The sequence below is a fragment of the Coenobita brevimanus genome, chromosome 55 (assembly GCF_032717465.1).
Source record: "Coenobita brevimanus isolate Jiangsu-jjx chromosome 55, ASM3271746v2, whole genome shotgun sequence".
NCBI classification, from domain to species: Eukaryota; Metazoa; Arthropoda; class Malacostraca; order Decapoda; family Coenobitidae; genus Coenobita; species Coenobita brevimanus.
In genome coordinates, this window is record NC_137008.1 from 32,495,501 (window position 1) to 32,511,245 (window position 15,745).

The window sequence follows — 15,745 nt, forward strand, 5'->3', positions numbered from 1 at the left end:
CAGGATGGCGAAAAACACAAGAAAATGACGGTATCACTGTATCAGGCGGTGGTAGCAGTGAGACTGAGAGCGATTGTTGGTAGTCAAGAGTGAGGCGGGAAAACGCCAGAGACATCTCGCGGTACTTAGCAACACTTCAAAACCCACTCTTTACGTATTTTTTCTTTATTTTCTTATATTTTAAAATTTCCACTCACGGACCGACTGTCGTAACCTTGAATTGACGTAAGTCGATACTGACGTAACCCGGGACCTTACTGTATATATATATATATATATATACACAGTAATCCCTTCACAATCCGATGTAATAGGGCCAAAGGCATGTCCGGAAAGTGGTCCCGTCCGCATAGTGGGCCCCAGCCTCCTGGACTGGTAATTAAGGACCGTAACCCAGGCTAACTTTGAAAGCCACCTAAATAACTTCCTACTGGACATCCGTAGCACCTATTTAAACCTATGTAAGACCTGTTCACACCAATAATGGACATAAAGCATGAAGTAAATGAAAAGGAACCAAAGAATGAGGAATTAGAAGTGATTGTACCTCAGCCAGGGTACTTACAGCACGTCTGTGGCCACCTTCTCTGGCTTTGGCAGTGGTGAAAATGCTCTTGAAGCACGTACAGTAATCCAGTGTTGTGCTGCATTTAATTCTTTGCATTGTGAGTTATAATTGTTTAACACTGCACATTGTTTTTAACTGCACCACGCCACTTACAACCGCCAGATTCAACCGCCAATATGCACCCCACAGCTAATCCTTTGCACTCTAAATTCTAATTTCTTAACACTGCACAACACTGTAAATTCCCGTGTGGTCTAGTGGCGAGGTATTGCAGTTATTCATAAAAAAAAATGAGCATGTGCGGCTATCATTGCGATAAGCATCTGCTCTCGATCGGAGTTAGGCTGTAAATGTTGATGACAGGGAAACAGAGTTGCCAGATCGCAACAGCCACATTACCAAACTCCTCAATTTTCATTACCAAATTCATAAAGCTAGCATTTACTCTTCACTAATTATATATACAAGTGGAACTACATGTAATCACTCTTCTTATAATTAACAGCATGTTGATTATTTTCACGCTATGTTGGCCAGCAGATAAATCAGAGAAAGCAAACAATCCACCATCTCCTTCCTGTGTATCCTCATACATGTGAAAAATCCTTTTGGTATTGCATTATTCTGATTCATTACCAAACGAATTTTTCATTTCCAAATTGGCCCACATTTGGTAATGAAAAATACCAAATGGCAACCCTGACAGGGGAGGGGGGAGGAAGGAAAGGGTGAAGGGTCCATGGTGTAACAGCTGCTTGTTGCCAAGCGGCAATTACAAATTACAGGTGGGAAAAAATTCAGATATTTACGGGAATTATTTCTTTTTTTGGCCATTTTTGGGCTCCGAAGGTCCAGGCCCACAATATCCGGTAAGTGGGCATCCGGAAAGTACAGGGATTACTGTATATATGTATTTATAAATATATGGAGCCTCTGTGGTACAGTGGTAAAGTGTGCGTTTTTGTGCACTGAAGAACGAGGGTTCTTGCCCCGTCAGGGTAAAAAACTTTGGGAGCATTCTTCTGGCCATGTACTGCAGTGGCAGACACAAGGGGTGCTGTGGCTGAACCAGTGTCGCATACTATAAAGTATGCTTGCACCCGGTCAGCTTGCGTTGGCGGATTACACTTGCTTCACAGACTACACACACACATCCAAAGCCATTCCAACATAACAATTACAATTATAAGCACTTCTCACCCTACATACAATCTCTACTAGACAGCCTAAGCCACTTGGTAGAGATACATTGGCTGTATCATCCCCACCTCGGTAGGGATAGGCCGGTTCTGCAGTGGACACTCAAACGGCTGATGAGATGAGATGAAATATATACTGTGTATATATATATATATATATATATATATATATATAAAACGGCCATACCACGTTGAGTACACCGCTTCCCGTTCTATCAGCGAAGTTAAGCAACGTTGGGTCTGGTTAGTACTTGGATGGGTGACCGCCTGGGAACACCAGATGCTGTTGGCATCCCTACGTCAAGTGGGGTTGGTGGAGGATTAGTGCCCCTCCCTGTAAAAACAATTAACTCTAAGCCCTTGGCCACCCTGTCTGGGATACATGGCGTCTGGCAATGAATGAATGAAAATATATATATATATATATATATATATATATATATACCGGTAAGCCCTTCATTCACGTGAGGGTTACGTTCCCAGACCCTTCGCGTATGTGGTACATTCGCGTATACATTCTGCCTTTGTGTGCACATAATTACGCATGTCTATTAAGTATATTACATCTGAATAATACTGTTTATGCACTACAGTACAGTCACGCGTACTAATTTCTGCTCAGGGGTTACCCCTTCCTTTCCCCCTCTACCCTGGACAGAGGGAAGGGGGGAATCGCGAACAAGTCTACCCTGCCTCCTGCCCCCAACTCCCCCACCCTCCACCTCCACCTGCCAGTTACTGATTAGACACAAATTTTCTCATGTCCTGTAAACATGACTGTCGTCACACACGCTTTCAACGGCCAAGATTTGGACTATGTTTTTAGAATAAATCATTACTGTATTGAACTGCATTCTCAAATTGAAAATATTCACCATCATTGTAATCCAGTGTCATCCGCTGCACAATTCTGGGTTCCAGTGCTTACCTTTTCACTTCCCCTAGTTGTCTCTCTCTCTCTCTGAATTTACTTACACGCTTTCAACGGCCAAGATTTGGACTATGTTTTTAGAATAAATCATTACTGTATTGAACTGCATTCTCAAATTGAAAATATTCACCATCATTGTAATCCAGTGTCATCCGCTGCACAATTCTGGGTTCCAGTGCTTACCTTTTCACTTCCCCCAGCTGTCTCTCTCTCTCTCTGAATTTACTTTTCCCACTCACTCTTTCTTTTTAAATTTATATAACTTTCTCTTTGCTTCTCTCCCCCTCCTCTCTCGTTCTTTGTCTTAAGTCTTCCCCGCCTCTCACCCCTCCCCTCCCCCCACCTTAGGCCTGATCAGCAGTCAGTTATACCATCACCGCTCCTTCGTATATCGTGTGCAGGCAACATTTATCACACACACTTAGGTCAGATGTATGAAAAGCTATTTTTTTTTTTATATATATAATTGTATTTCTCATTATGTGCCAAGTTCAAATAGAGAACACCAGACCAATATTCGTAATTTTTATTAGAGTGACCGTTACACGTCACATAGCTGGGTAGCTGGGCTTATAAACTGCACACACACACACACACACACACACACACACACCCACACACATACACACACGACTTAAATTTTGCACTGACAGCATGGTGACTACAAATATAGTCATTCTAACAACTGGATCTGCTGGCTCCAAACCTTCTCTGTCCCAGTCAAACTCCTCATTCAATAACCGGTACTGAATGAGGACTTTGACTGGGACAGGGAAGGTTTGGAGCCAGCAGATCCAGTTGTTAGAATGACTATATTTGTAGTCACCACGCTGTCAGTGCAAAATTTAAGTCGTGTGTGTGTGTGTGTGTGTGTGTGTATTTACCTATTTGTAGTATACAGGAATTGAGCAATGCTCATGTTGTCCTGTTTCCATATCCACATTTATCAAGTCTACCTTTACACACATGAATGTTTTTCTCATGCACGACCTCTTTGTCTAAGTCGTTCCAGTATTTAAGTATTTATACCTAATTGTGATATACATGGAATGTACTATGCTCGTGGGTTTCCATCGCTGTTTCTCAATAAGTCAAATTTGGCTTTAAACTCGTTTAAGTTTTTAGACTGGACAATCTCTTTGTCCAGGCCATTCCATAAGTCTATACTTCTGTAAGGAAAGCTATATTTCTTGATATCCTTCAAGCAGCTTGACTTTTTCAATTTCATTCTGTGTCCTCTTGTTGCTCTCTTATCCCATACAAACAGATCTTCTTTGTCAATTTTATCTACTCCCACCATGGTCCTGAACACTGCAATCATGTCTCCCCTCTTTCTCCTTTCCTCTAAGGAAGGCAAATCCAGTTTTTCCAGCCTCTCTCTGTATGACAGGTCTGTCAGACTGGGGACCATCTTGGTTGCTGTTCTTTGTATTCTCTCAATCTTGTTTATATCTTTCTTTTTGTGTGGGGACCACACTACCGCTGCATATTCTAACCTGGGGCGGATCATTGCCACCATCAATTTTTTCATCATCTTCTCATCCATATAATGAAATGCTACTCTTATGTTAGTCAAGAGTTTATAAGTCTCTCCAACTATCTTGTTAATGTGCTTTTCTGGTGACAAACTATCTTGGACCAGCACTCCCAAATCTTTCTCTTCTCTCCTTTTTGTCATTAATTCATTACCCAACAAAGAATTCAGTGATGGCCTCCTGGTACTTTTACCCATTTCCAATATTTTACATTTCTTTACATTAAATTTCATTTCCCACGTCCGGCTGCAATTGTGTATCCTTTCCAAATCCTCCTGCAGTATTTTACAATCCTCCTCAACCTCTACCTTCCTCTTTACATCATCAGCAAACAGACTTGCATAACTGTTCACTCCATCTACCATATCATTTACGTAAATCAGGAACATTACTGGCGCCAACACCGAGCCTTGAGGGACTCCACTTGTTACTTCCCTCCATCCAGACATCCTATCCTTTATTACTGTCCTCATTTGTCTGTCTCTCAAAAAGTCTCTCATCCATTCCAGAAGTTTCCCCTTCAGTCCTCCTATATATTCTAGTTTCCACATTAGTCTTTTATGAGGTACCTTGTCAAAGGCCTTCTTTAAGTCTAAGTACACACAATTCACCCAACCATCTCTCTCCTGTACCACGTCAATCGCTCTTGAGTAAAAGCTCAACAAGTTAGAAACACATGACCTTCCACTTCTGAATCCAAACTGACATTCAGCCAAAATATTCATCTCTTCCAGATATTTTATCCATCTGTCTTTCAGGATTCTCTCACACAATTTTGCGACCATGCTGGTTAGAGACACTGGTCTATAATTCAGGGGTTCTTCCCTGTTTCCTCCCTTGTAAATTGGTACCACATTTGCCCTCTTCCATTCTTGTGGCACTTTCCCCTCTTCCAGTGAGCATACGATTAAACTGTGAATTTTATCCACCAGTTGTTCTCTGCATTCCTTCAGTACCCAATTAGAAATTCCATCAGGTCCTGGGGCTTTCCTTACATCTTGAGTTTCCAGTAATTTATACACTTCCTGTACCTCCACTTTTATATCTTTTATCACAGGAACATTTCTAATCACTCCCTCCCCTTCCACAAGCTCCTTTTCTTTAGTGAAAACTGACTGGAAACATTTGTTCATTATTTCTGCTTGCATTGCCGCATCCTTAAAGACCTCTCCTTCTACTTTCAGTTTGGTGATTCCTTCCTTTTGTTTCAGTTTGCCATTAACAAATCTATAAAACAGTTTGGGTTCATCCTTGCATTTGTCTATTACACCTTTTTCAAAATTCCTTTCTTCTTCTCTACGTATTCTTGTGTATTCATTTCTTGTTCTTTTATATTCTTCCTTTGTTCTGTTGTTACCTCTCTTTCTCCAATTGTTCCATGCCTTATCTCTCTCTTTTTTTGCTATCATACACCTTCTATTAAACCACTCCTTTTTCCTGTTTTCTTTCCCTCTTACTCTTGGTACAAATTTTTCCACTCCCAAATTATACAGGTCTAGAAAGATATCCCACTTCTTCTGTATCTCTTTTGTTTCTCTGAATTTTCTCCAATCCGCATTTTCAAAAAAGTTTCTCAATCCTGTAAAATTTGCTTTCCCAAAGTTGTATCTTCCGTCTATGAAGCTCGTCTCTTGGCTCGACGTTCCCTATTAACATCTGGAACTCAATGACCACATGATCACTTTTTCCTAAAGGACAGAGATATTTCAATGATACTATTACATCGGGTTCTTTGGTGAACAGTAAATCTAACCTTGCTGGTGTGTCCTCACCTCGAAACCGTGTCTCTTCTTTGACCCATTGCATCATCACATTATTCATTATTATATTTAATAACATAGTGCCCCATGAATCCTCGCTGCCTCCTGAGTACCATTCCTCCCAGTTCACCTCTTTACAGTTAAAGTCACCCACTAAAATTATATTATTGCTTTTCTCAACTATTTTTTGCAAATAGATAGCCATATCTGACAACATCTCATGGTATTCGTCATCCTTCCATGCTCTCGTCTTTGGGGGAACATACACTACCGCCATATCTCTCTTAACATTCTCTCCAGTTTCTAATTTCATATATATCACTTCAGCCCTGCCTTCTACCATTTCCACAGTATCTACATTTATGTTGTTCTTCACTGCTATCATCACTCCTCCTCCCTTTTTTTCTTTCCTGTCTTTTCTCCACAGTTTGTATTTACCATCTCCCAAATGAACATCAATATCTTCTCTTAATTTGGTCTCTACCAGGCACATGATATCAGGTTCATGTTCTCTCAAGAAATCGTTAATTTCGATCCTTGTCGATATGAAACCATCAACATTAGTATATATCACCTTCAAATTATTTTTGACGTTTTTAACCCTTTAACCGCGGGTATTGTTTTGGTCTGACTGTCCTCTCCCGCGGGGGTTTCAGCCAAATTTAAACAAACCTTTAAACCTTAATAACTCTGCACAGAATAAAGCTAGAGAAAAAAATAAGGTACCATTAGAAAGTACTAACCTTCAGCTTTCCATTGATGTAGGTTTCATGACTTTGTTGACTTTCACAGGACGGGGAGAGCCGTTAGAAGTGAGGGGTGTGAAATAACTATTTTACGCCCCACACACCAGTACCAAATGCCAACCACTCTCTCATAATAGTAATATAAACATATATGAACACTGTACATACGATAAACACCCACTCTGTGTTCACTGAGGTAGGTAAAAGGCACTTCCCTGCGGCTGTGCCCGCTCTTCACATCGGCTGCGCCTCACTTCACTGCGGCGGCACCCGCTCACTGACGTTTCATGCGATCATTTCATTCTTTCTAACTTCTAATATTATTTTACATATAATATGGGCAATGTACATTATATTTACAATGCACTTATTACTATATTGCGTCACTGGCGCATCACAGAATTACATAAGTGCCGCAGAATTCCACAAGTGCCGCAGATTCTCTTATTACAATATCACTTATTATACTGGCCAATATTTCCTTTTTTTTCTAGGCAAAATATCCCTTATTACTACATTATCCATTATACAATTATTGGCAAAGCACGTCACTGTCGCATCACTATATATCACTGTCACTTTTAGTATTTACTCAGAGAGTGGTACTCGGCAAAGCACGGAGTTACACAGAGAGCGACTTGGCATTCAAGGCACTGGTGTGTGCTCATTTTTCTCGTCCTAGGCCTCCGTGTGGTGGTAGAACATACTCTGCAGCGGCCCTGTGACAACCTGCCGCCTGCTGTAGGAGGCAATTTCACAAGCTGGTGCCGGCTCATGTAATTGCGGCACTCAAGACGGTCAGGTTGTGTGTCAGAGTGTCGCCTCGGGATCAATGCCGTCACCTGACCAAATCGTGCAAGTAGCTGCTGCACGACAGTCTTTGAAAACTGTCTCAGTGATGGTTGCCTTATGCCCCCGACTTGTGTCTTGTAGAGAATGAAGGCGCTGAGCATGCACATATCGAGCATGTGCAGACAAGCCTTCCTGTACCATCGGGTGTTTCTCCTGAGACAGTCGATTTCGCCAATCATCATATCAGACTTATCAACAAGTCTCATATTTACATTATAATCAATGATGGCATCAGGCTTCATGATTGGCTCTCCCGTCCTGTAGCTGACCTTCCCAGTTCTCTTCAATTCCCCCTTGTGGATGGTGCTGATCATATTCACGACCTTCTTGTCATGCCACCTGATCGCAAGAAGCTTGTCTGACTTCTTCAGGTGAACATCTCCCCTGGATGATGATGATGCTTCGGGGAAACTAGGCCACTCTTTCCTATAGCTCCGTACAGTGCCAACAGTGCCAATGCCGTGTTCAGCAAGGTATTTGGAGAGTTTCGGTGCTGTGTAATAATTGTCTGTGTACAGCACATGATTACCACCAAAATACCTCTCCATCAGCACTTTTACAACGGAGCCAGAGAAGCCAAGGGGGTCTTTCCTGTTCACATCCATTGTGCTAGCCGAGTAAATGACAAAATCAAGGATATACCCCGTCTCACAGTCACACAGCACAAAGAACTTTATCCCAAAGCGGTGGCGTTTGCTGGGGATGTACTGCATGAATTTGAGACGTCCTCTGAACAATACCAGGGATTCGTTTATGACGACTTTCTGCATAGGCCTGAAAAATCACATAAATCGATCCCTAATCCTGTTGAGAAAATCCCTCACTTTCCACAAAGGGTCAGTTTGGGACGGGTTGTCATTGTCAGCGAAGTGCAGGTATCCTAGCAGCTGTCGGAACCGATCCCGTGACATATACTTCCCGAATATTGGGATAGTAGTTATGTCATCCACGAGCCAGTACTCCTCCAACTCATGTCTCTTTATATGGGGCATCAGAAACATTAGTGCAAAAAACACATACAGCTCTCTGATCCTGACAGGCAACCACGACACTTGCTTTGGTGAGCCAATAGGTCCCAGCCCTTCTGCTGCACACTGAGCTGCATACCTATTGGTCTCATCGCTGACATGCTGCACAATTTCATCATCAAGGAAGGCCAGGAAGTAATCAACAAACTCATCACCTGCGTTGCATGGGAAGGCAGGCTGTATTCCAGCATTTGTCATATCAAACGGTGGATTGTGTGGCTGGAAATCTCCACCGTCAGACCAAACAAATGCATCCACTTGCCCTGTGCGTGGTTCAGTGGCAGGGGCAGGTTGCATTCCACTCCTTTCCACGTGAGAAGGAGCTGATGTGGAGGCAATGGGTGAGGCAGGAGGTGAGGCAGGAGGCAACGGGGAGGAGGGTGAGTGCGGGGGCGGTGAGTGGGGGGGTGGCGCGGGTGAGGGAACTGAGCGGGGGGCAGGCGGGGGGGTTTCTGACCTGGTGCGTGGTGAAACTTGACCCTTTCTACCCCGCTTATCACCTCGCTTATCGCCTCGCTTATCGCCCAGCTTTGCCCTCCAACTGCCACGCATCCCCTTTGTTCTAGGCCTGCCTGCACGGCCTGCACGGCCTGCCTTCCCTCGCTTTGCAGGCTTTGGTAATTCGTACTCCTCAGATGATGTAGACTGAGGAGAGGGCACGACAGATGATGATGATGATGATGATGCGAGGGCAATAGGGCTAGGGGAACGGGAAATTGATGGGAAATGCGTACTAGGGCCTGGTGTGGGAGACGTGAGCCTGCGCTTCACTCCCTTCCCACGTGCAATACCAGATTTGCCCATAGGAGCCTTTCCTTTCCCAGAGTAAGTTGGGGGTGGTGGGGGGGAATCAACACGATCACTTTCATCACTGTCACTATCAATGGAAAATGGTTCACCACCAATCACTGCCAAATCATCACTGCTTGCTGTGAGTGTGTCACTTTCACTGCCACAATCAAGAGTAGTACAGGTAACTCGCACGGAACACGAGGGTTTCGTTCCTACCGTGCCGTGTTAGGTGCGAAATCGCGTATATTTAAACTACTCCGTATTTTGCTCCCTAGACCCCCCAAATGTGTTGTTTTGCTGTTATCTGTCACTAGAAAGCACTTTAAGTGGTTAGAAGGTTTATTTAATGTTATAACTCACAAGTACAGTACTCCAGAGCAAAACTTCAACACACAAATACTGTACGTAAACACAAGGAAACATTCCGACGCCGATCATAGGTAATAAATTAGGTTAACTGGTACCAGTGCTTTAACTTACAAGTACATACCAGAACAGTACATATTTAACTTAGAAATGCAATACTGTGATATCGAATGATTTCAGTACATAATCTGTTAGGAATGGCTGGAAAAAAAAAAATGTTATGAATACATTTTCACCTTTTTGATATATGTTTATGGTAGTTTCGAGTTATTTTTTACGTTATCGTTGGGCCCATGCTTGGAAAAGGGAGCGAAAGAGTTGAATTTTCAGTCCTAAATGAGAAAACTGCACATCCTCCAAGGCTAGACTCTGCCACGGGAGAATAAAGTGGAGGGTCAGTCGGATTAGCAATAAGGAAGTTGTCACAACTTCCAGCTCCCACACCACGAGAATGGCTAAAAATAGAATCGTAATGCAGTTTCAGAACTAACAATAAGTCTAATTATTACGAATACAGATACAAAGCAGAAATAAATACGTTTACAGACAGGGAAAACGTATTTCTTCCGTCATAACATGTTCATCTTTCTCAATCATTTTACGTTCATCTTTATCATTTTACCTTGTTATTTTCGCAATATATATTGCTGTCTCGTAAACAGAGTGGTTGTTTGTGTTTTGCAAGGGAGGAAAAAGGTTGTATTTTCTGTCTGGGTCGAGATAATGGGTGTAACTGTGTGTGGTTAGGCATGGCCACGAGCGAAAAAATCGTACATCCACTCATCACGATAGCCGGTGGTGAACTGACATGATACATGAGACAGTGAAGTCAAGGTCATGTCCCAGATTTTTGTTCACTTCTCGAAAGTTTTCACAGTTTTCTACAAGTTGCAAACCATTACAGCAAACCTGAGCAAATAGGTAAAGATACCAAGACAAAAATGTATTTTTCTCTTATTATAAGTCTTTAACGAACAAAAAAAAAAAAAAGGCAATATTCCGACGCCGATCATGGGTAATCATATAAATCAGGTTAACTGGTTACAAGGCTTTATTTAATGCTTTAATTGCTTACAAGTACATACCAGAACAGTAAATATTTAACTTACAAATACAGTACTGTAGAAAAGCATTACAGTAAGAGTTTAACGAACAAACAAAAAAGGCAATATTCCGACGCCGATCATGGGTAATCATATAATTCGGGTTATCTGGTTACAAGGCTTTATTTAATGATTTAACTTTATTTAAGTGCTTACAAGTACAGTACATACGAGAACAGTAAATATTTAACTTACAAATACTGAACAGCACTGTGGAAAAAACGAACAAATAAAAAAGGCAATATTCTGACGCCTATCAGGTACTCTGGTTATAAGACTTTATTTCTTGCTTTAACGTTATTTAATAGTACTTTAAGTTGCACATAAACTTACCAGAACAGTACAGTACTGTAAATATTTAACTTACAAATACTGTGCTACTGTACTCGGGAATGTCTCACTCACTGAATAATTTCCCGCCTAGATCGTCACGTAATCAAAACAAACCGCGCGCTGCGGTGACGTTCGAGGATTTGATCTTTCAAAGGCCTCTCCTGCGTTAATTTGTAGTTTTCATAATGGTTTTTTAATCTTACGTTGTCTTATATGTATCCCAGCCCTTACCGTGTATAATTGCGAGCGCGTTCCGTGAGATCGTGTTCCGTGCGAGTTACCTGTACTTACAGTTTTGTCCAGCTCAGTTCTAATTTCAGGAGTGCTCAACCCCTTCTGCCTCGCCGTCGGCAGTTCCTTTACCGGTGTAGAGGTAGAAGGAACACTAGCACTAATCATTGTAGAGGAGGAAGCGAGCGACGATGAGTCGGGACGGAGCGCCATTATCACGCACAGAGCTGGACAGATACTGACTGACGCGGGTCAGGGCAGGGGTGGGGGGGGCCCCCTCGGGGTTGGAGGAGGGAGGTGTGGGATGGCTGGTGTGAAAGAACTCGACAGCTACTCTTGCGTGAGACAATTTGCGCGCCGGGAAAACGCGCGGTGTTCAAAATATTCACGATCATTCCAGAATGACACCCGCGGTTTGGTCCAGTTTTGTCACTGTCATTCTGGAATGACACCCGCGGTGTCTCTTCTCTCCTACTCTCTATCCGTAAAACTTCCTCACCTTCTGATCTTTCACAGCCATCCCCCTTAGTTTCCTTCACTTCTATTTCCTTAAATACCACTTCCTTACTTTCACATCCAATACTCTCCAAAAAAAAGTATTACATTCTTCCTCTGTCCTCTTATAACCCACTTGTCTCCTTCAGGGTCAATCTTGCCTAATATTCCTCTCACCAGGTTCATGTCTCTCTCGAGTCTTAAGAACCTAACCTTTTCTTCCTCTTCCCTGTTTCCAAATACTACCACACATCTGTTCCTTTCTACAGTTTCTCTCACTATTTTCTCTTTTAAAACTTCTCTTTCTTCTTCATTCAGATCTTTTCTTATTATAATATTTTCCATCCCCGCCTCTTTGCTTAATTTCCAAGTCACTTTATGGATCTCATTTATTACACTTTCTGATGTAAACTTTACTCACACTGGTCTTGTTTCTCCTTTCTTATAAGGCCCTATCCTCCTTACTTCCTCAATTTCTTTTACCCACTTGTCTCCTTCAGGGTCAATCTTGCCTAATATTCCTCTCACCAGGTTCATGTCTCTCTCGAGTCTTAAGAACCTAACCTTTTCTTCCTCTTCCCTGTTTCCAAATACTACCACACATCTGTTCCTTTCTACAGTTTCTCTCACTATTTTCTCTTTTTTCTTCAGTATTTTCACTACATTTTCTTCCATTTTTTTCTTGTTCATTTCCCTTTCTTCTTGGATGATCTCTCTTAAGCTGACCACTTCTTTTTGTTCTTCTTCTACATGTGCCCACTTTGCCTTATGCTCTTCTAATACATTACTCACCTTCTCCATTTTATTAGTACTCTCTTCTAGTTTCCTCCTCAATTCAACATTTTCCCGCTTCAAATTCCTAATCTCTTCATTCGCTGTTTCATTAGACTGGGTCAGACTCTGTATGGTACTATCCGTATTTTCAGACACATTTTTTATCACTAGATTCTCTACTTTCTTTTCAAGTTCACTAATCCTCATAATTAATTTTTTAACCAGGTCCATGACATTGGTATTTGTATCAAATCCTTGAAATTCGAGTCCCTCATTGTTTACATTTTCGGCCATGTTTAATGTAAAGTACCAAAACAGCTGTTACCGAAAAAACTACAAACATTCATGTATACTATAGCCAATAAATCTTTACATTTTTGGTATTCTATTAACTTTCATTATTTTAAATTTAAGACAAGACCTTAGGAGACAGGACAGACAAAATTCCTGAAACTACTTAAGGTTAGGAGCGATGGCTGGGACGTGTGTGTGTGTGTGTGTGTGCAGTTTATAAGCCCAGCTGCCCAGCTATGTGAAGTGGAACGGTCACTCTAATAAAAATTACGAATATTGGTCTGGTGTTCTCTATTTGAACTTGGCACATAATGAGAAATACAATTATATTAAAAAAAAAAAAAAATTAGCTTTCCATACATCTGACCTAAGTATATATATATATATATATATATATATATATATATATATATATATATAATATAATCTGACCTAAGTGTGTGTGATAAATGTTGCCTGCACACGATATACGAAGGAGCGGTGACGTTATAACTGACTGCTGATCAGGCCTAAGGTGGGGGGAGGGGAGGGGTGAGAGGTGGGGAAGACTTAAGACAAAGAACGAGAGAGGAGGGTGAGAGAAGCAAAGAGAAAGTTATATAAATTTTAAAAGAAAGAGTGAGTGGGAAAAGTAAATTCAGAGAGAGAGAGAGACAGCTGAGGGAAGTGAAAAGGTAAGCACTGGAACCCGGAATTGTGCAGCGGATGACACTGGATTACAATGATGGTGAATATTTTCAATTTGAGAATGCGGTTCAATACGGTAATAATTTATCCTAAAAATATAGTCCAAATCTTGGCCGTTGAAAGCGTGTGCGACGACAGTTTAGTCATGTTTACAGGACATGAGAAAATTTGCGTCTAATCAGTAACTGGTAGCTGGAGGTGAAGGGTGGGGGAGTTGGGGGCAGAAGGCGGGATAGACGTTCGCGATTCCCCCCTTCTCTCTCTCTAAGGGTAGAAGAGGGGAAGGAAGGGGTAACCCCTAAGCAGAAATTAGTACGCGAGACTGTACATACACCTTATAAACTAGCATAAAGTATGAAAAACAACAAAAATGTAAGAAATTTAACACTGAACCCTGACAAGCACAGGCATAGGTGGAGACACTTCAGCAGTCTGGTGAACAAGCCCTCACTTCCTCCCATATGCTACATTCTGCCTTCTTTATTGTCCAAACAGTTGACTCATTCACCCTAAACATACGGTTCCGAGCCAGTTCACAGGCGTAGGTGGAGACACTTTAGCACAGTCTGGTGCACTAGCCCTCACTGCCTCCCGTATGCTACGTTCTGCCTTCTTTATTGTAAGAACAGTTGACTCACCCCAAACACACGGTTCAGAGACAATTCACCATGAAGTCAAATCACCATCAAAACATGGATGATTCCGTCATTCTATAAATTTACTTATTATTGATTAATTAATACTTTAATAACTAATTTTCAGGGGGATTTTATAACTCATATAAGTAAAAAATTAGTGTACTGTAACTGCTAAATAAACTGGTATGTAAATAAATGACGGGGAATTGTCCTGATGGAGAATTGTCGCCGACATTCCTTCCTTAAGTTTGTCCAACACTTTAACTTTCTCTGTCAGCAACATCACTTTACGAGTACGTTTTGGTGTGTTACCACATTCATCACTAGCACTACGTTTAGGCCCCATGTTGGCAGACAAGGCAAGCAGTTACAGGCAGGCAGAAAAATATGCCACAAATAACGATACGCGAGTCACACATGGTTCGACCGTCGGATTCACACTGACTGTGTGGTGCATGGTAGACCGACCTCCCACACACACACACACACACACACACATACACACACACACACAAACACACGCATATATGTATGCACACGGGCAGCAGGTAGGCATTTTTATATTTTATTTATTTCTCTTGTATATTAAAATTATTTACTTGAATATTATAATTTTACGTTTTAATTATTGTACGAAAAATTTGTGGATAACCGAAATCACGTGAAAAAAGTTCGCATGAATTAAGGGCTTACTAGTATGTGTATATATATATATATACACACACACACACAAAGTGCTACCCAAAAGTTCCAGTAATTTGAACAAAGGGAGCCAACCATTTGTAGTTTTGCCTTTTGCCGCTATGAGGAATTTGCAGCACCACTTATGCACCAGTGTAGCCCCGGCCGTGTCTGTAAGCGGCTGTGTTGTTGAGCTACATTTACTACTGTAATGTGGTGTGTAGGTGGTGTTGGTGGTTTTGCAATGGCAGACCTCACGGAACAAACAACCTGCATCAAGTTCTGCTTCAAGATCAACAAGACAGCTGCAGAAACTCACCAGTTGCTTCAGCAAGCCTTTGGTGACAACGCCATGTCCCAAAGCAGAACATTTTTCTGGTACAAGAGGTTCAAGAAAGGACGAACGTCTGTCGAAGATGATGACCATTCTGGATGACCGATGTTGATTGTTTTCTTCAACATGCAAGGGATTGTTCACAAGGAATTCATCCCACCAGGTCAATCTGTCAGCGGAATGTTTTACTGTGAAGTTTTGCAGTGTCTGAGGGAGAACATCCACCGCAAACATCCAGAACAGTGGAAGAACAAGGATTGGGTCCTGGATCATGACAATGCCCCCCCCCAACACATCAATTGTTGTCTGGGAGTTCCTGGCTTCCACTAACATGGTAGTCATTACATCCCCTCTATTCGCCTGACATTGTCCCCTGCCACTTTTTCCTTTTTCCCAAG

At 41.8% G+C, this 15,745-nt stretch overlaps 1 protein-coding gene and 1 non-coding gene across 4 annotated transcripts in view; one reads left to right on the forward strand and one right to left on the reverse strand.

Annotated features, from left to right (window-relative positions):
- TyrRS-m (Tyrosine--tRNA ligase, mitochondrial) overlaps window positions 1-15,745 on the reverse strand; it is an 817,527-nt gene that overhangs the window by 694,846 nt on the left and 106,936 nt on the right. The window lies entirely within an intron of this gene.
- On the forward strand, window positions 1,941-2,059 carry LOC145401453 (5S ribosomal RNA). Its single transcript, XR_013897603.1, has one exon. It is a non-coding gene; the product is annotated as a 5S ribosomal RNA (ribosomal RNA).